The sequence below is a fragment of the Megalops cyprinoides genome, chromosome 10 (genome assembly GCF_013368585.1).
Source record: "Megalops cyprinoides isolate fMegCyp1 chromosome 10, fMegCyp1.pri, whole genome shotgun sequence".
Taxonomy (NCBI): domain Eukaryota; kingdom Metazoa; phylum Chordata; class Actinopteri; order Elopiformes; family Megalopidae; genus Megalops; species Megalops cyprinoides.
In genome coordinates this window covers 30,366,163-30,390,148 of record NC_050592.1, presented here as the reverse complement: position 1 = coordinate 30,390,148, position 23,986 = coordinate 30,366,163, and the positions used below count along the sequence as shown (strand labels likewise).

Below are 23,986 nucleotides of genomic sequence, written 5' to 3'. Positions count from 1 at the left end.
AGAACCCTTTACACAGGGCAACTGGCATAGCTTATACCTGACATATTAACAATTTACAGGGACTGATATCTAACAAAGTAACTCAGCTTAAGTATCAGGTAAAGGTAAAATGGCGGAGCCCAGTCTGCAAACTGAGCTTGGAACCTTAGCCATTAGCTTAGCCTGTATCTGGCAACCTAGAACACAACAAAGAAATGGGAGTAGGACTAAATGGTGCAGTAAATTCTGCCCCACGCCGATAAACCCGATCCCCAATCCACATCCTCGCCTGCGACAACGCAAGGCTTCAGCTGAGTTTCCATTCTGGGTCGTTTGGCAGGTCGGCTCGCCCGGACCTGCTCCCCTCTAACAGAGAGGGAGGGTTAATGAGAATTTGTCTGGTATCCACTGCTATTTATACCCATTACATCATTAAGGCCATTAGCCAGGGTGTGCAATTCAATCTGAAATTCCAGTATCTTTCAATCGAAGCCTGTAGTTTATAGAGGAACAGTACAGGGAGCCAGAACGCACATGCGCACACACTCACACTCACACACACACACACACACACACACACTCACACACTCACACACTCACACACTCACACACTCACACACTCACACACTCACAAACACACACACGAGCACACACACAGACAGATCATGCATCATGCATGATGAGTCATGTTTCTTTCATTACACAATAAATTCAGGTTAGGTTTGTCTCTACACAGCCACGAGGCACACTATGAAAACACAGTACAGCAACACCAGGCTGTACAAGAACTAAACAAGAAAGCGTCCATACGCTGAAACCACAATGTTTTGGGAATCAGAGAACTTGTCCAGGGTGGAGAAGTCTAAGGTGGTCAGTATTATCATGGTATTCTGGCCACCCATGCCCTGATGCTGAACACTGAAGCTCTCTCAGTGTGTGCAAACCCCATACACGATATGGCCTATCGTTTTTTACCTGCTTTTCTGAACACGGGTGCAACAGGTGAGGAAGACCAATCACACACACCCCCTCCTCCCTCGAACCCTGAACCTGCCCTCAACAAAAACAATGCAATGACTGAACAACCCTGTGTTCGTGCCACCCTCCTCTGTCCATCCGTCCATCTGTAACCCTCTCCGCAGAATCTGAACTCGCATGAGCTCCTCCCATCCTCCCCTTCCACACAACAGCTGTGCTCTAAATGAATTCCTGCACACTAATGAAAGGTGGGAAAAATCCCTGCGTTTCCAGGTGCGGGCGGCATTTGGGTTCCAGAGAAAGCAGAGCTCGTTTTGGGTGATTAATGAGGGTGTCGGCCTGGATACCGGCGGCCCCACGGCACCGGTCCAAAGGTCCGCGGGCTCAACTGTCCGTTCATCTCCTCTCCCTGAGCTGACTGTGCACGCGGGGGGCAATTAAGGCTGGGAGAGGAGCGGGACGATGAATGGAGGAGGCCTTCGCTTCCCCCCGGATTTTAGGCTTACTGCAAACACAGCATAGAGGGATAGATTCTCTCTCCCACAAAGATGATGTCATCAGCTTCAGTCTCAGGAGCGAGCTCTCGAGACAGGAACCCTGCTGCTGGCCACGCCCCCGGCCCCTCCCCATCCCCAGCCTTCCACTTGAGCGTGGTTCATCCATCTGTCATCTGTCCAAAGGAAACCCATCAAATCTTATTTAGCAGCCAACTGCAGCGTGTGATAGCAGCTGTGGGTATCAGCTAACGGGCAACACATGGATGGAAGCAGGCATCAGTGCTTCACATCTTCACGCACATGCACAAACACACACACACACACACACACACACACACACGCTCAGATAAATACACACGGAGAAACATGCAAGCCCAGACATACAGAGACATGCATACCCTGACATGCATATACACACGTGCACACGCACACACACGCACACAGACACAGACACAGACACACAAATACACACAGAGAGACATGCACACCCAGACACACAGGCGCGTGCGCACACACACAGACACACACAGACACACACACACACAGACACACACACACACACAGACTTTTCATCTCAGCAAAATTCCCAACCGCACAGCCCACCGCCGCTTTGCTTTGAATCCCCTCTCTGTTCCCACTCAGAGCAAAGACGGGCCTCACTAACGAGCACAGAGCCGCAGTTGAAACGGGGTTAGCGAACTCCAGACACCATGGTTACTCAGCACGAAGCAGCCGCGGCGGCTCACCTTTAATGGGAGCGCGAGCTGCGGACGAGGTGGGCCACGGCGCACGCTCTCCGTCAGCCGAAACGACCCCCCTCCCCTTTGCGTCCCCTCTCCGTCACCGCGAGCTGCGGCGTAATAATTTAATGGGATTTGGAGGACGGCATTCCAGCTCTGTGTGGATGGTAAACACACGGCCCCCGCGACAGAGAGGAAGCAGCCGACTGACTCACATCCTCCGCATAACGTGGCTTACGAGGGCTTCCAGGAACCCGGGTCCTAATTAGGTTTTGTTAACTCAAAGCACAAAGAGAAAAATAGACGCCGGCACCAAGCAGATGCTGAGGTTACTCAGAGTTCACCAGCAACTTCAAGTTATGCCGAGTGGCCAGTGACAGCCGGCCACGTGCATGCGTTCCGACGCTGCGGGGCTGGTCTTCACCGGCTCCGCGGGCCGCGGGGTGATCCAAAGCCACAGGTTTGGGCTGCATTTTTTCTTTTCTCCAGCCTTCTTTTCAGCCTCATCGCAAGGAGGTCGAGACATCCAGTCGGAGTCCGGTCTGAGTTCGCTGGAGTGGGTAAGCACATTCTTTGGACATTCCTCCCACTGATTCCAGATTCCACAGAGGTTTGCCGTCACACTTTTTGGAGAGGCTGTGGGAGTCGTTCTGCCAATCACAACAGGGGGAGAGCTGAGCAAAACTCACTGGCTTCCCAAAGAAAAAAGCTGATTTCCTGAGGGACATTCAGCTGTTGAGCTGAGTTGACCAGTCATCATACAGCTGGCTTTTATAGACAAATAAGATCATGTGGAAGTGGAGTGTGGGGTGCTGATGCACCAGGTATTGGGTGCCTTTCTTCACACATGCTGAAGCTGAGCGGTGGTCCACAGAGGCTAGCAACTTGAGAAAATCAGCGGACGTTACACATGGCTTGGCCATCGTGCCAACCTGCCCCGGAGACCCGCAGACCGGTGCAGCCCAATCGGAATGTGCTGGACAGGAAGAGGAGCATTTGCCAGACCTGGATCCCTTTAGCCAGACGCACGCCAAGGGTTTCCTCCACACTTCCCGTTTGTCCCGTCGAAGCCGCCAGACCCTTACGGGAATGGCCCGCTGTCAGTGTGAAGGAGACCTCTCACTTGTCCCTAAAACTGTCTTTTAACTGTCTGTCAATTTGTCAAATGCACAAGGATTGTTGCCTTGCCATTTTCAACTTCATCATAACTGAGCTCAATTCATGTCAAATACATACAACCGGTTAATAGCCGGTTAATGGGCTGCGCCAGTCTGCGGGTCCACGTGATCTTATTTGTCTATAAAAGCCAGCTGTATGATGACTGGTCAGCTCAGCTCAACAGCTGAATGTCCCTCAGGAAATCAGCTTTTTTCTTTGGGAAGCCAGTGAGTTTTGCTCAGCTCTCCCCCAGTTGTGATTGGCAGAACGACTCCCACAGCCTCTCCAAAAAGAGTGACGGCAAACCTCTGTGGAATCTGGAATCAGTGGGAGGAATGTCCAAAGAATGTGCTGCCACTCGTTAGTTTGTAATTGTCTGTCAAAGCCAGCCAGCCATTGGTTAACGAGCCTAATCGTTAACCTGCCTAATCAGGCCTATTACATACAGGTGTGTGGCTGCAGAGCCAGAGGGACAGAATTGCTCTGGCTGGTTATCTTCTGCTGGCTTTTAAAAAAAATAAATGTTTTTGTGAGAAGAGTCAGACAGCTTCTTCACAGTCGGCATCACCGTTCTCGCCGGCACAGAAAGCCTCTCGCTCCCTCTCTGCAGCTGCCGATCCGGCAGAGAAAACGGCCTCCTTTATCTCTGAACGCGCCAGGTGAGATTACCTGTCTCGGCTAATATTGCGGGGAGGCTCGCGCAGCCCGCGGCGGACGGCGAGAAGTCGTTCTCTGCAGTCTCTCTGTTCTGCCGACTAACGCGCCGTTTTCCCTCTCCTTTCTTCCCAAAGAGCAGGCGGAACACAAACACAGCCGGTTCTGATGATGCCCGTGTAAACATACTCGGAGATGAAAACTCATGCCTTAAGGCAAAGCGCTCCTCTCGGCTCTACCCGCGCTCTTAAAATCCGCGCAGACTCCCTCAGGCACAATCCAGGAAACGTGAACTACTCCCTGCGCTGGGTTATTCACACACAGTGGTATCTTCGAGTGCACCTGGGGTCTATCTCCGAGGGGCCCCCGCCAGTTCGCCCAGCTACTTTTATTTTGGACATGCGCAGGTTAGGTGGAGCTGGTGATACCACCTCTGTGAGCAACAGACGGTGGGACCCAGGAAAAGCCTGCAGTTGTACTTATCAAGCCCACACAGAAATGGTTTTGACAGGTATGAGTAATGAATACAGCGGCTTGAACAACTCAATCCGATTCATATTTTTCAGCAAACACACCCCCCCCCCCCAGCCCCTGCCTCCCACATTTTAAAATACGAGAGTGCATCACCCTGCCTTGAAAGGCCGCACTGCTCTCAGCTCTGACCTACACAGACAGTCACAGTGTGTTTGTGTGTGTGTGTGTGTGTGTGTTTGGGGGGGAGCAGCGTTCCATTGCCATGGCGACAAAACAAGGTGCTCTCTGCCACGGCATTCTCCTCCGTGAACTCATTAACCTGGTGTCAGTCCTCAGACGGGGCTGCATATTAATTTTCCGCTCCAGACACGGGTTCGCCTGCGCTTCAAAAAACCCCCCGCTCCAACCTGCCCGCTTAAAATGGTAATGAGCAGCGCTTTCCTGTCTTCCTCATTAATAGTCAGGCCTTGAGAAACAACAACACTCTAAAAATTCCTCCATCACTGTCTACCTATGTATCTTAAGAAGCGCATTTCAAAGCAGCGCAGCCTCCCCTGGGGGCCACTGTACAACAGAAAACTTGCTGCAGAGAACTTTTCCACCCAAACGCTCAAGACAAATGCGAAATATTACAATGCATCTGAATTCAAAGGAGACAGAGGGGAAAAACAGGCACTGCAGGAAATAATGGATAGAAGGTGGGAGAGGAAGACTGGAGGGGGTCTGTGCAATGGGCTGATCCCAGATCAGCAAAGCTGTGGCCCTGACAATGAATCCCTGCCTGACAGTACAGGCCTCAAAGCACCCGTGGAGGCTTTTCACGGACTAGAAAAACACTGGGGAAGTCACACTGGTGAGGTGTAGTGAGGCTGGCTTTAAATTTAAGCAGTAAAGTAACCCGCCTAACGCTGCAGCAATCAGCATGAACAGTGTCCCACTGGGAGGGCAGGAACTGTGGACCGGGGGCCCTGCTTAACTGTGACCGTCTCTCACCCAATCCTGACTGCACGGTTCTACCGACTCGCACGGGCAGTCAAGCGAGGGGGCAGGATCACCCTGTGATCGCATGAGAGCCTGACCTGGCATCCTGGATGCATGGGGAGAGGCTGAGATGGCAAGCAGGCGGGGGGGGGCATGGGCAGAAACCATGAGGCAACGGTCAGACCTCGTTCACTTTATCCTGATTCTATTTTGAATCTTGATCGTCACAACCAATAACAGGTGGGAGTTTCAGCGCACACCATTTCCAGAGGGAATACAAAAATAGAAACGAAGAAAATTCTGAAAATTCCCTGACACCTTCCACAAGGTGATCAAGATAAACAGCTACAGGGATCTCTTGCTGCATTACATTATTGTCATTTAGCAGATGCTCTTATCACCAGCAATTATGGCTTAAGTACCTTGCCCAAGGGTACAACAGCAGTGCCCCAGCAGGGAATCGAACCAGAAACCTTTCGGTTTACGAGCCCTGCTCCTTACCACCACGTCACACTGCTGTCCACAGGCCTGCAAGTGTATAAGCCACTGTGTTACATCAGGGATGTTCAGCGCACCATAGACACTGGTGAGCACGGGAATCGGGTCTCCGTGGTTACAGCCAGGGGCCTGGCCCTGGGGCGAAGCATCGGGAGGGGCTGCCTGACTGAGGACCGCTCCAGCCGAATTGTGAAAGCTGCCCCTCCGCTCGTCCTCTTGGTGTCACACACGCAACGCTGGCTGCTTCCCATGCGAGGCGCGTTCACAGGAGCGGCTGGGTTTGAAGGCACCACAGAAGGAATCTGAGGAAGAGATTTCCCCGGTGCGCCAGCGGGCTCCCATTAATCACTAGCACGGAAACGCACCTGCTCGACCAGAACAATGTGAGTGGATGTGGGGGGGGATGTCAGAGAGAAGGCATGCTCTACTCCCAATGGTACCCTCTGGGGTGGCGGAGGTGGCTGAATTTGTCATTTCTTGGCCGTATGGCATGTGGCTTGGTTGGTGTGTGGAGTGGTCGGTGGGCCACCGTGGTCTCGGCGTCTCCGACTTCCCTCACGTCTGGAGGTCACTGATCCTGCTGGATCTGACAGAATGACCAACTCCTGGTCTTAGGAGCGAGCTGGGGGGCATGTCAGAGAGTCATCCTATCTCAACCTGTCCCCACCTCCTCATCCACTTGTCATGAAATCAATTAGAAGTGTCACTAGCAATCAGTTAACAGCCACAGTGAGAGGATCCTGCTGGTGAGTTTGATCAGGGGCTTAGATTAGTGATAGTACATTCCACAGATTGCTGTTATACTTACATATTTCATATTTAATGAGCCTGTGCTTTTTAAAATTTCTTAACCCTACATTTTCCCTGACCTCTAACATCTTCCAGAGGAAATCTTTGACCGTCACCGACCGTCCGAGATGAGTGACGTGTTGGACCTAGAGACTCGAGCACAACAGCCAAATTGGCAGGGCTCCGTGCTGCGACACAACCTCACAGTTCCGCTCTGTGAGGCCTGCCTCCTGTATTCCCTCCACCAAATTTTCCCTCATGATCCGAGCAGCAGGAAGTACAACGATTCATTAGGGTGACCGGGACATGTGGAGAGCAAGCTCGTCCGAGACCACGCAACTGCCCTCCGTGTCTGTATCAGTTCAGGCTGTTTTTTTTTTCTTTTATGGAATGATTCACACTCATTCACTGTGGGCTCGGAGCAGCGGAAAGATGAAAAGGTTGATTTGCAAGCCTGGTTTGACAGAAACAAAAGGCTGTTGAGGCAACCGTAGCTCCCAGGAAGGAGAATCAAACACCAAAAAAAAAATCCAATTAGGGGGACTAATTGAAAAGCAGATGGAAAACGTCTCATTACTCGTAGATGTGCTTAATCTTGAACGCGATCCAGCGTGCCGCCATTGCTTTCCCGTGTCTGGCTATTAGGCATTTGTCCTCACCTCTCAGACTGATTAGAGCCGGGCAGTGCTCGGGAGGCCTAGCGGCCCGCTAACGACCGGGGCAAACAGATTGTTTCGTTTACCTTGTTAAATTGCAAACAGACACGGACAGACGATGTTTACGATCTTTGACTGATAAACCCATTTCAGACAATGCGAAATGGCTTCCTGAAGCAAGTGCTGTTTAGCATCCGTGATTTAATCCACCACAGAATATTAGGGGGAAAGGCACTATGAGGAGGGTCTGGGATTTAATGGCTGTGACTTCATGAAGGAAATAAAATTCCTGACAAAAACAAAAAAAACCTCAACCAGCAATAATAATAACAGGCTGAACAGTCAGTGGAAAGCCTGAGACGAAAAATCCATTCACGTTTGATCTTGGGTTTTCATATTTTAATATTTACTCTGTAAGACACTTATGAATAAGGATTAAGGCTGACATCAAACTTTAACAGAGTGCATTTGCAGAAGTGAGTATTAAAAAATGAACAAACTTTCATATTAAAAAACAAGAACACTGAGAGCAGCATTATGGAACAGTGGTAAAGAGTAGGTCTTGTAAACAAATGGTTGCTAGTTTTATTCCCAGGTGGGCCACTGCTGTTGTAGCCTTGGGCAAGGTACTTAACCAGATTTCCTTCAGTAAATAACTCACTGTATAAACAGATAACATATAAAAATTGTAAGCTATGTAAGTTGCTCTGAACAAGAGCATCTGCTAAGCAAATTAGCATGGCGGTGCTTTTAAGAGCGATCCTATCTGCAGTTTTCTAGAGTGCCGCTCTGTCTTTAACAATAGCACAAGACAGAAATTAGATGAGAAGTCTGTTTGCAGATGGATCGCATTACGGAAGATGGGAATCTGCAAAGGCCATGAAATGTCAACGCTGGACTATAAACTGCAGAGGAAAGAGAACCTCCGGTAGTAATATCTGATAAATTTAGATGGATTCATGAGGGAGAAGAGCCCCCTGAAGGTTCCAGAGGCTGTCAGTTTCTCAGCTGTCCTCGGCTTCCTGAGGACAAGACCGTGCCCGACGATGTTACACAATACAAACTTGCCGCCGCTGGAAATCCATCCGCTCTCGTTTCCCTGTCCGCTGAGAGGGCTCATTCGAAGCCTCAACAGGACTTTTGGAAATTCAGCGTGCCCCTCCCAGCAGTGAGCACCCATTGGTGGGTTCGCAACACTTACGGGGGTTAGCTTTTATCCAATCAGATGAGATTTGCGTCTGCAATTTGGATTGTGTAGTCGGTCTTTTACAGTAGTTTTAAGGAATCCTCAGGGAGCCATTGGTAAATATGGGTGTGTTCATGTCCGTCTGTCCCGCCCTCTCAGGTGTGCCCGCAGTCTGCCAATGCTTTTCAAAGACTTCTCCACGTGGGTATACCTGTGATGGGATGGAGCGTCCCCGGTAGGCGGTGAGGCCCAATGTGCGTTTGATTAAAGATGACAGCTTTACATAGGCTGGCCTCTGCTTTGAACGGTGCATGCAGCCACGCCCACAACGTTCACAGGTGCCCGATGTGCGTTTAATACGGCATCTTTACGGTGACATCTCCCCCGCGGGCGTCGTTTCTCGTCCCCTGAAGTTTATTAAGGGGAATAAATTAAGTTGGAGCAGCAGTCTGTGAGCGTGGACACAGTTGTCTCGTTACTCTGGGCTGACGTTATTGGATTTGATCGCTTGCGCGTTACTGCTCGGACGCTGATAATTTGTCTGCTTGACAGTCCACATCTTACTGTAGGGTAAGACGTAAATCCTTCTGCTGCCTCCGATGTGACTGGGGAATGAAGTCTTGTCATTTTAGTGCCTTTGGCCTTTCTCTGTACTGAATGCAAACGCTGGGCTCATCCTTCAACAGGTTTACTACACACTGTGGTAACCGGGGGCCTTTTCCAGAGCCTCGGCTGGGCTCTGCTGTGCCTTGAACACTGGTCTGAGATCAGGCTCCTGTTCCCGTGCCGTGGCCGTGCTGCCACATTACTGTCCATTTCGCTGCTTGTAAAGAACATCAGGTCAGATTAAGTGGCAGTGGCACGCCTTCTTGTCCTTAGCAAAGGGCTGACCTGCTGCACTGTTATTAAATCACAGGCAGTAACAACAGTGGATCCTCCATCCAATGCTATTGCTCTATACAGCATGCTCCCCGGCCTCAGGGGTGCGCTGTGTTTCATACACCGTGATCACCCCCTTGCCCAGCAGCAGCTCAGGCCCATCTGACACCTGCACCACTGCTAACACACTGCTGACAAAATCATTAGAGCATGTTTTAGCATCACAGACCACTGAGAGACACCCCCCCCAATACACACACATATACACATGTATACATATATAATCCCCACACATCTGCACACTCACACACACACAGACACAGAAACAGACACACTCAGATATACAGACACATCAGGTCTGACATCTGACCTGCCATTAATTACATATTACAGACCTCAGTCAATAAGGTGCTTCTTCTGCCTCCGTTATGTCTACTTTGTTCCCATTAATGTGCAGAGCAAAACGTTTGATGTGGGCAGATCCAGTCATTATGTCTTTCCTACCACATTACATTATCAGGGTTATTACAAAAGGTTATTTAAAACTGGATGTGACAGGACAACACAATATGTTTCAGGTATTAAGAATGACCATTGGGCAAACATGAATAACATAACAGAAGACCTCTCCTGGTAAAACAACACCACATCACTGGCCAAGAAAGCTCAGCAACGCCTCTACTTCCTCCGCAAACCGAGGAGAGCCAGAGCCCCAGTTCCCTTCATGTGCTCCTTCTACCGAGGCACCATTGAGAGCGTCCTTACCAGCTGCATCACTGTGTGGTTTGGAAGCTGCACCACCGCCAACAGGAGAACCCTGCAGAGCATAGTGGATGCAGCAGAAAAGATCTCTGGTGCCTCACACCCCCCCTCCTGGACATCTAAAACACACGCCTAGCCCGTAAAGCACAGAGCATTGCTGGTGACCCCACACACCCATCGCACATGCTCTTCAGTCCCCTCACAGATCTGCAAAGTCACTTTACTTATATAACAGCCTACATGAGCTGCTACAATCTGTTGCACTATGAACCACTCTGCACTTTCTTACACCATCCTGTGGAATTTATGCTTATATTTTTATATTTTTTAACCTACTATGTGCCTTGATGCCCTTGTTGTAAATATTTGTAGCTTGTTTCTGTCACAAATGTCACACATTTTTATTTATGTCTGTGTTATTGTGCCATTTGTGTTTATTGTATATCTGTGAAAATTCTTGTTCTTGTCTCTCAGTGTCACTGTGTTACGTCTAACTGTTGTATTGTTACCGTGGGCCTGAGAGAAACACAATTTCAATCCTCTGTATGTCCTGTGCATATTGGAGAATTGACAATAAAGTTGACTTTGACTTGATAAATGTAAAAATACTGTGCGTACACTGTACTGTAATAACCCAAATAAAGGCCCTCTCTAAGAAGCCAAGCAATCAGAATTCACCAACAAATATATATGAAAAGGAAAACCCCAAGATGCAGCCATTTCCTTAATGGTTAATGGCTGTTTTTTAAAACTGCAAAATTAAAACAGCAAATTAAAACAAGAACATCTATTAATAGCCCCTTAAATTAGGGCTGGAGAAAAAGCTCCACAACATTTAAGTGCACTTGGAATCAGATTGCGTCTTGACCTTTGGTTTAAATTAAAAGGAAACTAATTAGAGAATGTCACTCCTGGCACAAAGCTCCTGCTAATTGTCTCTTAAAGTGTCACGGCGTGCGTTAATGCTGTCTCATGTGGGAATCGGTGTCAAATGGCACCACAGAGAGATGGATGTATGCATCTTACAAGTGCAGTTGCTCGTCACTGGCGTGTTGAAATAGGAGAGACCCCTATCAATCTACTCCAGAGCCCCATTTTAATTTTGTCTTCCTCCTTCCTGTCTACTTAATGGGCAGCTCCACTGGAAAAATATACATTTTCTGGATCCTGTGAAGTATTTAATGATATTATGTGTCAAAGGGAGGATATTGTTGTTGTTTCAGCAGAGAACAGAGAAGCTCCTGGCATGAAGAGTGCTGTTTTTTTAGATACTTGTTTTCCTGCTAAAAATGTGGCAACTCCTCTAAGAGCAAGCAGACCTTCCCATCGCTCAGTGGAAACGGCCTCTGCCATCGTGATTCTTCAGAGAGCGCTCTCAGCCGTGGGCGTGGCACGGACCTCCTGGTCAGCGGGGGTCGGAACAGCACGCTGTCCTTCACCGCAGAGCCACACGCAGTGAGTGCAGCAGTGGGTGTAGACGCAGCAGTGTACGCTGCTGTCTCAATCACCACGGTCTCACAGATTCCCCCGGCCGTCCCGCCCTTAGAGGAGAACACTGGTCCACAACAAAAAAACGCTCCATTCTGTGCTGTGTATCAAGCCCCTCCCATGTGCAGTTGAGTATGCCGAACTGCATGTTGCAAGCCTGAACCCCAAAACTTCCCACATTCCCGTCAGTGATGCGGGCCAGCCTTACTACCAGCCACAGTGTTCACTGGAGCGAGACATAAAGATATACGAGACTTTGTTTAAGGGGTAAAAAACTTCCCGAGTTCCCTGAAAGACACTGTAAATCCCACAGACAGCGGCTTGTCTATAAATCTCGCCCGCGTATTCATGTATGATCGGTGCATTTCGACAATTTCGTCAAATTGAGCGAAAAGCCAGGCCCGCTCTTTCAGCAAGTCATCCTCCACCTCCTCCAAGGATCTGCGAGTGCTCTCTCCGTTTCAGTCTGATCCGTCTAGCTTTTTTCTGGAAGCTCAGTCGTGCGTGCGAGTGCTTGATATGTATCATAAAACAAAGCCCATTTTAATTGCTGATCAGAGCTCTCCTTTAATTGGAGTGGAGTGGAGAATGGTCTCAGTGGCTCCGGGCCAATTCAGATCAAACCGAGTAACACTTCTTCATGTTCCTCATCACTTTAATCCTGCCAAATTCAACAGTCAAATTCAATTATTAACACTAAAAATCTTCAATTCTTGCCTCTGCGCTTCAGGCAAAGATTTATACAGTTGCTAGGCATCACATGAAGCTTAGTGAAGTCCCAGTGCTTCATATGAAAATTTTTACAGTTGCTATGCATCACAAGAAGCTTTGTAAAGTCCCGAAATGTCATATGAAGCATTTTACAGTCGCTATGTATCATATAGTCTTTCAAAGTCTCAGCTCTTTGTGTGAAGCATTTTATGGTTATGTTATGTTTCATGTTAATATATGTTTTATGTTATATCTCTGTGCTTCATGAGGTTTTCTTTAATGGCAGTTTACATAAAGCTTTTTAGAGTGCCAATGCTTCATGTGAGGATTTTTTATGGTTGTTATGCTTCATCTTTTTTTGAAGTCCCTATGAAGTCCGTGTCCTTTCCATCTTCAGTCACTCGCATGTCCTTGCCTGGTAACACCACAACAAAGAGGACAATAAGAGCAGTGCTTCTGTTATGTTGCCGAGCAATGAAGTGCAGATCACATCTCTTTCGAGGGAGCAGTTTAAACAAACAGTCGAGGTGATGAGGGGGACGAGGGGGAGTTGCGACTTTCAGCCCTTGACAGCTCATATTTTTCAGTGAGAAAAATCCCCTTTTGATGATTCATAAAGAAGGCAGGAGAAACACGGGCTTTGCTTTTCCAGCGTCTGCCCGGTTGCCAGATCTCTGAGGTGTTATTCATCACGGACGTATGACGGCGGCCGCCAATCGGCATCCTCCACCGACACCTCGCCGGTGCCCCGCCGGCCGGCCTGCTTGCTCTCCAGATTAATTACCTCCTCCCGGCAGCCGCTGTGCCGGGACTTGGGGGTGCTCGGCGGTGCTGAGGAAGGGGCCCGCAACGCTGCCTCCTCTTCCTCAGCTGAACTCCAGTAGTGTGGGCCCCACAGCCACCCTGCAACATGGCAGACAGGCACTGGAGCACAGCATCACGGGCACCGGCAGTCTTCTAGCCAGCCGTGCAGCAGAGCTTTGGCCTTTCCACACAAGCCAGACAAAGCCTTCACGGGCCACTGCCCAAATCGCTCTCCCTCTGATCTCTACTAGCGATCTCCGATCAACACTCTGTGCTGTGCTGCATGCCGTTCACTTGCCCACTGCTGATCTGGGACCAGTGGGAATGCAGTCCTGGTGGAGGCAGAGAGCTGATGGAGCAGTTGCCCCCCCTCAGCTGGAGGTGTGTGGAGGTGAGGGCCTGCGTCAGTTCAGACCGCCGGCATAAGCAGGCCTCCTTCCGCCCAGCGCTGGCGGGCGGCGAGCACCCTGACAGGTGGAAGAGCGTATGGAAAGGCCTCGTTACACTCCATCTCTGGCATGCATAAAAAATCCCATTAAAAAAGAGCAAACTTTGACTCATCCGGAATACGTTTAACCTGCATCACCTTGCGCTTACCCCCACAGTCAGACACACTCGCCCTCACTGTGCTCGGCGGGTCTCAGAATCAGGCTATCGCTTTTGCAAAACGAAACACACACTCCGCATTTGCATACTGACATATACGCGGGGGCAAACAGCCGTGACCTGTGCACCCCCTCATTAAATGGCAAAGCAGGGTGACCCCAGATAGGCGTGCTCCAGATGCACCATGACGCGGGCCAAAAATGCAGAGATCGAAGGGTCCGCTTGCCGACCCCACCGAGGCCCGAACGATTAGCATTCCACACACCACTTTCTGTGCCGTCTCCATTGGAAGGACAGTGAGATAAGTGTCGAAGATGCGGCAGATCACCATGCACTGAACCCGTCAGTGCAGGAGGACCCTGTAGCGGGCGCTGTCCAGACAGCAGCAGTGTTATCAGCTATATCAATGACTGGTATGTGTGAGTTAGAACACAGTACGATGTGACCAGTCTGGAGGTCCACCTGTGGAGCGGGGAGATTTCAACTGATGGCACGAGGTAAAAAGCCATACTCCAAGCCTTCCTTTGGGTAAAATGAGCAGCATGCATTTCACTTTTGAACAGATAGGTCTTGGACTTTGCAGGTCTGAGATCTAAGACATAACAGTGTCAGTGTCTGGCCTACTGCTCTGGGTCTGTAATGGGTAAGCAGTACTCAGTGGCTGCACACCCAGTCCTCAGACTGCCAACCTGGGAAGTATCTACTATGTAACATTGCTGGAGTTTAACCTCCACTGTAAAAATCACACAGTAGACAAGAATAATGCAGGTGGATAATTAGTCAAAGTAATTTAAATTTAATAAAGGCAAACTCACGGGAAATACAAAGACTGGAGAAGTATTTCCCCTGGTCTCCTTCTCTCACTCATGCATGCACACACACGCACACACACACACACACACACACACACACACACACACACACAAAGGTATACATGCACAGCGCACGCATACATATATACACAAACCCAGACTAGACAAACACACTCATGTATGCAAGCACACAGACACGCATCTCACAAGCACACAGAGGCAAACACAAAGACACGCACTAACACCCTGAATGTACGGACCTCGGCTGGGACCATGCAGAGCGCACCACCGTGTACACAACGCAAAATGGCAGGGGAAAGGAAACGGGTCATCGCTGTATCCACGCAGGCAGAAGAGAGCGGCGTGCCACCGCTGCGGTGATACCACCAGCCCTGCTCTGAGGGCGACGGAGCGTAAAACGAGGCCGCAGTCACATCATGTGCAATTACGGCCCCGTCTTAGGCCATTTACACTGTGGTTCTTAATTATGGCACCGAGAGAGAAAGCCGATGTTTTCCTGGGAGGCTCCAGACAGCTGAATGAACAGAGGCCCATTTTTAACTGGAACAGCCCCACAAGCTATGCCCCTATCCTGCACAACTCAATCGTCATTGCCCTAGTCCTTCTCTCTTCTGACTGTTTTCCTTGCTTAAAATGAACGAGAAAGTGCAAACGGACGTTGCAGTTTATGTACATTAGCAGCTAGCCATTCCATAATCGTTTATTCATTCACAGTACTGCTAGGACAGTGCAATGACAAACAAAGACGCTTACGCCATTTCCAATTCCCAAAGATAAGCTCTCTGTGCTTTGGTCTGTGACATGAAAGCCATGGATTTTTCTATCCGCTGCTGTTAATTACTGCGTTTAATCTATTAATCCATCGTACAAAGCAGAGTCCCAGTAATTGATTAAAAACTGCCAAAGCATTGTCGCCTACGCTGGGCTCTAATTAACTCAAAACTAAATACAGTTCATACGGCACTACTGTCTTCTTAAACCCAGTGGAAAATCACAGGCTACGCCCTCCCCAGCAGACCTGGAAGCGCTATTCCCGTCTCTCGTGTGTGCAAGTCTGCAAGTTCAATCTCTTTTACAGTAATGGCTGGACTTAGGACTTGGACTGAGTAAACTGATCCTGGACCAGATGCATGCCATGGGTTCATGGGTTCAGTTCCCCCTGTACTGATCCAGGATCAGTTTACAGGGCTAGAAGGCATGAGGACTCAAAGGATGCAGTGTGGTAAGTTTGATTCTCGTGGAGGAGCTGGGGGATGGTACTGGTGAGGAGCAACCTCTGTTCCTGGTCCTGAAGCCCCGCTGTTCAAACATGCCTGTCGGCTGCTTGGGCCCCCCGTGACACTCAAAGACACTTCATGGCTGCTTAAAGGCAAGGGGCTTTGATGGCCGGCTTCCAAAGCCATGTGATCAGGATCAGAGCTCGCCTCAGCCTTAGGCAAACGCCAGGCCTGGACCTCCACCATATCAAACCCCCTGATACCAAGAAAAGATATCTGAGACTGTCCAATCTCAGAGCACAACCCTCTTCAAAAGAACAGTGCCTGGCAGGTTTCTGCTGTCAGACACAGTCTATGTTACAGGATAATCTAATCAACTCAACACGGTCGGGAAAATGACAGGACAGTTACATTGGAACCCATGAAAAGCACACAGGTGCATTCTGGGAGGCTGCTCTTACATGAGCACCATTTTTATACCCAGTGAGGTTTCTACAACAGCTGTCAGCCACCAGCACAGGAACCGGGGGTTTTGTTGGAGTCTGCAAGAGTTCCCCCTTCCAGAAGCTGATAATACTGAGCCCCTCCATTAGAGTTCTGGTTTGGCTGCATGGAGAATGGAGTACATTGGCGAAAATCCACACTAAATACATAAGAGCGTCCTTCAGTTGGGGGCCTGAGAAGTCCACCCCAGTTCCCTGACATCAAAGCCACTTTCTCTTCCGCATGTTTTTTCGTGATTTTATTTCCATTTCTGTTTTTTTTTTCCTCGCTGGGCTTTCGCCTTCGTTTGTTTAGCAGAGGCAGAAGCGTTCAGTAAACACGAGCGAGAAAAAAAAAAAAAAAAAAAAAAAAAAAAATCAGACGGAGCCTGCCGATGTATTCCAGCGCTGAGGCTTTCATCTCAATGAGCGAGAGATATTCTCCCTCTCCCTCTCCCTCTCACGTTTCCTGACGTTGTGGTGCTGGTCTGTCACCGCCAGGTCCTGCAGCAGCCGAGTAATGTCTCTATGTGTGGCAGAGCCACCAAGACTCGCGTCGCTTTGATATCTGATTTACTGCTGACTTTTTTTTTTAAGTTAATATTTGATGCCCAGCGGTATTTGATTGCTCAATTTATGGAAACAGAATTATTTATACTCAGTCTGCTAAGCGTGGAAATACTAATTTAGCTCCCGTGCCGCTAAGGAGGACCGGCATTGTGAAAACAAGGGAGGTGTTAGGGGGGACTGGAGCACGTGTGTGCGTCCGTGCGTCCGTGCGCGCGCGCGCGTGTGTGTGTGTGTGTGTGTGTGTGTGTGTGAGAGAGAGAGAGAGCGTGGGGGAGAGAGATAAATAGAAAGCGATAGCAAGACACGGAGCCAGATCGGGGGGCCAGAGGAAAAAAAAAAAAGGGAAAGATGCGCTTATTTATACATTGTATGAAAGGGGAACAGTTGCTAAGTTACGAGATGGGCGATAAGGGACGAGAGACGGGCCCAATTTTGCTGCTGTGTGAGCTATGCATTTACATTAAGCTGTGTAATTATCAGTAATAGACACTAATGAGCATTCAGTGCCTCTCTTACTTCACTCTGACAAATTGCTAATTCCTAGCACGCTCGTTTTATCTCCGGTTTCTGCCGTTACCCGGAAGCGGGCGTGTGCCGGGAGGGAGTGGCAGGCCGGCCGGGGTTCGGCCCACTTCATTTACCGCAAAATGAGGCCTCTCTGCCAAGGCCCGTGGAGGAACGCCCGGCCCCAAACAGCCGCCCGGCCCCAAACAACCACGCGGCTGTTTAGTGTTTAGTGTGTCGCCTCAAGCAGCCAATGTTCGCATGCCGGTGCTGGCTGTCACGGACTCTCGCACGGTTTGGCGGCAAGGGCAATGTTAAAGGGCTATCAAGGCCATAACTGATGAAGAATGGCCAAGCATTCCACTCTGGAGATCCGTCACTGGGCTGGGGGCTTGCGGTGGACGCCAGCGGCCAATTCCCTTCTTTCCTGGCAGAGCAAGTGAGATCTTTTGGCCGGAATAATCTGTGCACGACTAAAGTGTCGCTAACAAGCTAAGGAAATGGATGTTGGTGATGTTTTGAAAGTGTGTGCTGTGCTTGCATCGTGGGGACAGCTGTAATTAAAGTGTGGTGTTTCACTCTAGGAAGTGTAGCCCCCGGCCAATGGGAGGCCCAGGGCGCGGATTCCGGTGAGGGCTGGGCGGCGGCTTGTGAGGGCGGGTCCGCGCCATGTGATGCGGGCGGCCACCGTGATGCATCGTACCTCACGCACATGGGTGGGGGGGGGGGGTCCTCTTCAAAGCGCAAGCCCAGGAAACTCTGCCAATTAGCGAAGCAGCCAGGTGGCCAGGTACAATGACACATTGATGGATCTAAACTGCGCCCCGCAGGACACGGGGACCCGGTGGGAATCATTAGGCCGCTTTACTGCGGTGCGGCGCGATCGCTGCCCTGCTGGATTGCCTTAACCGTCTGCCTCTCTCCGCTGCGCATCAGCTGCCGTTTCTCTGCATGTGGCCCGGCTGCGGAGGGCTCTGTCCAGGGAAAGGAACGCACACCTCCCAGCCTGACAGCATTACAGCAAATCCTACCTCAGAATCCCACTGATGCTGCGCAAGGATCCTACCTGCTGTTATGATATCCTGCGAAGGAAACGCTTTGTGAAGGACACTAATAGTCCGTCTCGGCAGGATCCTGCAGGATGTAAAACATCGCCGGGATCCGTATAATCAAATGAGAAATTACAGGACGCTCTGTAAGAAGTCCAAAAGGGCCCTTCACTGTACCAGCAGCCTCCTTCATCTCTCTGTCTCTCTCTCTCTCTGCCATTATCAATGTATATGCACACACACGCAAACAGACACATGCACATATGCATATGCACGCGTGCACACAGACACACAGACAATACGTTCAGACACACAGACAATACGACAGACACACAGACAATACGTTCAGCAAACTGTCTCCAATTATGCAGAAACTGTGCAATTACTGTAAGACACAAATTCCTTCTCCAGATGTGTCATTCATGGTGAGCCTGGGCTTGAAGAGGTGGCAGCGTGAGGGTGAACCCACAGCGCTTCATGGGGAATGACAGGTGCAGCCCAGAGCACAGAGACGCTAACTGGATCTGATGCTTAATAATTAGTGAGGAACAACTTCAGGTCCCCTAGAGATGTTAACACGTTGCGGCAATTTAAGAGAAGAGTGTTTACGCTTCAAATTATAAAGCTGGCAACGATGTGAGGACGAGCTTGCATCTGGTCCTGGAGAGCTGCTTCCACCTGAAGCTGTGCGTGAGCCCCCCCGTCCTGTTACCGGAGTCAGGGTGAATCACGGGGAACTGTAGTTGCCACCCCGTATTTCTGTCTCACTTGGGCTCTCACCAGCTAATGTTCTGGTTTTCGGCTCAGGGCGAGCGCTGGAGGGATCCAGACCCCGCAAGCGTTTTTACCAGTCCACTCACGCGCCGAGGAGCCTGAGCCCCCTCTCCTCGGAGATGGGAGTTTGTTTTCGAGCACCCCCCCACCTCGCCCCCGCCTCTGGGCTAACAAACACGGGCCCTGCAGAATGCCCAATTAGAAGCCGCCATCCCGCGATGCCTCCCGGCCTCATCTTTATTTCATGCCCGGTTTTCGGGAAAAGCCGTACTGTAGGCTCTCTCGCCGGGTGCCAGCGCGTGATCGATGCAAATAAACTGACTGTAGAATACAAAACAGAAGGGATTCTGACAAATGGAAGAAAAGATTACTTCTGAACTGTTTCCAATTGTGTCGCGACACTGGGGGATTTACTTCAGATAGACCTTGGAGAAAAATACCCCTCGCGGCGATGAAATGCTGTTAACTATGCCCAGTACAATATGGACGCGCGCCCTCCCCCAGTCTGAAATCGCTCATTTTTGGATTTAAAGAAAGTACGTGTCACTCAGACAAATGTGTTGTTTATGATATTTCTGCAAAGGGTGCATTTCGCCTGATGGCTACATCGGCCTTGTTTCAAAAACCTCATCAACCTACATCTTGAACACACTTGGAGCACGAAGACCAGGGAATAACACAGAGTTGGATTAATTCTGCATTCATAGAGTGAGCCCTCACTCCTGAGTGAATTGATCCAACACAACAACACTCTCCACAGACTCTCTCTGATGGGGGTCCTGTTTTCGAGGAGGACGGAGGGCGATCGATAGCCCGCCCCTTTCCAAATGAGCTCTGGACGATCAGAGGAGTCTCGAGTCTGCACCGCACGATGTTCACAGAGTGGACGGGCTCTTCACCATCCCAAAATTCAGAAGGTAGCTGGGGGCCCCACAGCTCGAGGAACACCTTGGCTCCTTCCTGGGTTTATTTCCTCAGAGAAGTGAGCGCTCTCTAAGTCAGGTCATATCTCCTCTGTGTATCTGTCCTCTTCTTGGGTATCCCAAGCTGAATACTATATGACATTTCTACATTATTGTCATTTAGCAGATGCTATTATCCAGAGCGACTTACATAGGTTACAATCTTTACATGTTGTCCGTTCGTATGGCTGGATATCTACTGAGGCAGTTATGGGTCTAAGGGTAGGAGTGCATCGGCGGGTAATCGAACCAACAGCCTTTTGGTAAACTCTGTCCCTTACCACTATGCTACACTGCCACTGAAAAACCAGAGGTCACAAAGGACACTCGACAGACCGCAGGGGATGGGACGTCCCAGGAAGGGCGCAGCAATGAGACGAGACGGCGTGTAAGGGTGGGAGTGTGTTCGCTCATGAGTGCCAAAGGTGTGACGGAAGGCCGGCTCACCTGACTCACACAGACTCATCCCCCAACCTCCCACCACCCGCCCCCCACACCCCGGTTAAGCACGGAGACGTTCCGGAGCGGTTCTATTTTTATCCCATTAAACCGCGTCCGCGCCAGCCGTGAACCAAAGCGGATCATGAGAGCGAGGAGCGCAGGAGAACGTGAGAGCAATTAAACTGGGGAAAAAAAACCCCACACGTGTTAAATTTTTTTTAAAAAAAGGTCGCACCCAAGCAGATTGTCCTGTGCGACACACACTTTCCACAGCAATTTCATTTGCCTGGTCTGCAAAGGGGGAGGGGTGCAGGGTGTGGGGGGCGAGGGGAGGGGTTAATTAGAGCCGGCCACAGCGCCAGGATGATGCGTACAGCCCACAAATGTTTCCAGTCTCCTCAACTGAGACGCTCGCTCAGGTGGGAGGGGGAAAAAAACACACAAAAAAAACCTGATTTTCCTTTTGTTTCCGATTTTGGAGGGGAAAGATAAAGCGGGAGTCTTTGACAATCTGAGCTGCTGTTTCTGCCTTTGCCCCAGGCACTCCCAGCGTGACAAAAGACTGTGTAATAGGTCTGTTGATGCAGGCGACTGTGCTTGTGAAGGGGGAGTCCACCGCAGACAGCTGGATTTAGAGGAAGTTAAAGGGAGAAATGCTGGTGGCGGGTAGGACCCATCGCAGGGTTAGGCGCGTGACTATGGAGCGCGGTGGTGGCTCGCGGTGGCGACTGTGGCGGACGCAACAGGGCCACGCTCGGTGACCTAACCCTTATGGCCCGTACAGGAAGTGAGCACATCCTACACCGCGCCCGGAGGGCCTCATTCGGCAGGGACGGGCAGCTCCCATGACTCACTGTGAACAGCGCGCCGCGGCAGCTGCTTCTGACAGACCGGCTTAGGCGCGGGGTCTGTCCGTACCCCTCCCCACCCTGGTCATCCCCTGTGCAAACACCACCGGGGGCGGAGGCAGGAGCTCAAACAGAGGTGAGGCACGTAACGGCCCGACCTCTGAACGCCGGTGCTCCGAGGCCTGACATCACCATAGCAACTGCTGCAAGACGATGAACCTGCAACCTCCTTTCAGCAGTGCTGGCTGAGTCCCTTGTACCCTTCCCTCCTCGCTAGTCATTTCGACAGTTCCTTACAGCACCGTGCGTACCCTGACATGTATACTCCTAGTAGCTTTGCAAATCGGTAATGTGATATCAACTGCAGTGCTTAAGGAGTATTAACAGATAGTGTGCCTTCATCCTTGCTGCTCTCCCCTATACCAAATTGCTGTGACACTCAGAGCCTGTGAAAGGATGCAACCCAGCTCTCTGTGAAACCCTATGAGAGCTAACTAGGGAAGATGAAATGGTGCAAGTAAGACAACGGCTAGCTAGAACATCTGGCTCAGAGCAGAGCTGGTATGAAGACCTGCTCACCCCATGGCCCTCCAGGGGGAGGAGGACCCTGCATGGTCTGCACCGGTCCAGTCTAATGCTGATGCCAGATCCAATCCCAGCATCCCACCAATCCTCTGTGATCTGACACAGCTTTATGAGTCAATTTCCCCACTCTGGTCTTACACCTCCACACACTGGAATAAGGCCCTCACAATAATAAAGAAAATCAGAATAATAGCAACAGCAATAATACTAATATTAATACTAATAATACCAGTGATAACAGTAATAATAATGATGGTGATGTATGTGCAGCACTGGCAGTGATGAATGAAACAGGGTCCAGCAGGCTGGGCTGTAGCGCCGGGGGCTTGTGTGAAAGCAGTGGGAATTTATTATCCAGCCGTGGGGTTAAAGTGCTGATTATTAAAAGGTGTAGCGAGATGCCTGATCGCATTAGCAGCGGCTCCCTGGAGACGCGGAGAGCAGGCAGAGCCAGGCACCTCATGCAAACGCAAAAAAGCCCCAGCGCCCCGAGGCCTGCCGACGTCCTCCCCTGGCGTGACAGACCGGCCGTCCTTGGAGCGCACGGCGCACAGTACGACGCTTCCACAAAGCTGTCCCCATTCCTCAGAACTCCCATAATGCCGTCACATGGGCTGCGGATATCTCAATGCATTCGTACCATTACGATCACGATTAACAAGATGTGTACGACAGCTACTAGCAGCAACATGAAATGTGGCTGTTTAGATTTCTCTTTTATATTTTTCTAGTCTAGTTTCTAGCGTTTTCTCTGGATGAAATAGCACAATAGGAAAGTCCAGAGGTCCTGAGAAAGGAAAGGAATTTTAGCTGGGTGTAAACAGCCAGTCAGGTTTCCTGTAACAGATCTGGGTGAAGTGTTTTAAAAAGCCTTGTGTCACTCTGATGTAACCCAGCTGCGGTTTCTCACTAATAAAACCTGCTTTTCTCCTGGGCATCAGCACTGTAAGTTCACCCCCACCCCCCCCACCTGGCCTGCTTTCATATAAACAGACTGAGCACGCTCAGACAGGGCCTGCACAGCCTCAAGGCCAGCCCTGATGAGCCGAGGACCTCCTGAGGACACGCGGGCGCATCAGGCTTCAAAACGCCAGCACTGAGGGCGGGGAGCCAATCAGAGGACACCCCGCTGACCTTGACGCCTCCAACCCAAACATGCCCTCCATTTCATGTGATGGAGACACTTGAGTGAATAGAGAAAGCAACAGGGGGTGTGGGTTGGAGTAGCAAAATCAAAGGCTCCTGAAAGAACCTTGGAGCCTATGCCTTTATACACCGAGGCGAAAGGTGGTACCAGTACCAGTGACACCCTTAGAAGTGAACGCAGAAACTGAGCCAGTTTCTCCAGAGGGTCCTGAGAACGCTCTTACATGGGTATCACCCTCTCGCAAGATAGTGTGGCCCACACAAGGAGACAGAATACGCTTTGTATGGTACACAAAGCGTGTCCTCTTGTCATCTAATCACGCAACTACGTTTTACAAATCAATGTCTTCGGCTGCCGGCGTATCCTTTCAGTCGCCTCTGTTGTTGTGGATGTGTGTCGGCAGTCTGGAATGTTAACTTATGATTACAGACTACCGCGCTGCTCTGATTTCAAAGGCAGCCTTCGATCTGGCCCCTGCTTTTGTTGGCAGCGTGAGCACGCGTGACAGTGGAGTCACAGCGCAACGCATTCCAGCACCGTGCATGCTGGGAAAGCAAGCATTTATTGTGACAGAGAGGAGCCGAGGAGCACTGCTTCGGATGCATCACGAGACCAAGGGACTCATCCAGCGGTGCTCCGTAATGAGTTTCAGCTCATGAGAATGCGGGCATGACCGTGGGGGTGGGGGGGTGGGGAAATGTGTTTCTGATTAAAAACTCGGAGGGAGGCACCCG

The 23,986-nt window shown here is 50.3% G+C and overlaps 1 protein-coding gene across 1 annotated transcript in view; it reads right to left on the bottom strand.

The window, feature by feature from the left end:
* Positions 1 to 23,986, bottom strand: part of galnt1 (UDP-N-acetyl-alpha-D-galactosamine:polypeptide N-acetylgalactosaminyltransferase 1) — a 162,541-nt gene that overhangs the window by 51,536 nt on the left and 87,019 nt on the right. The window lies entirely within an intron of this gene.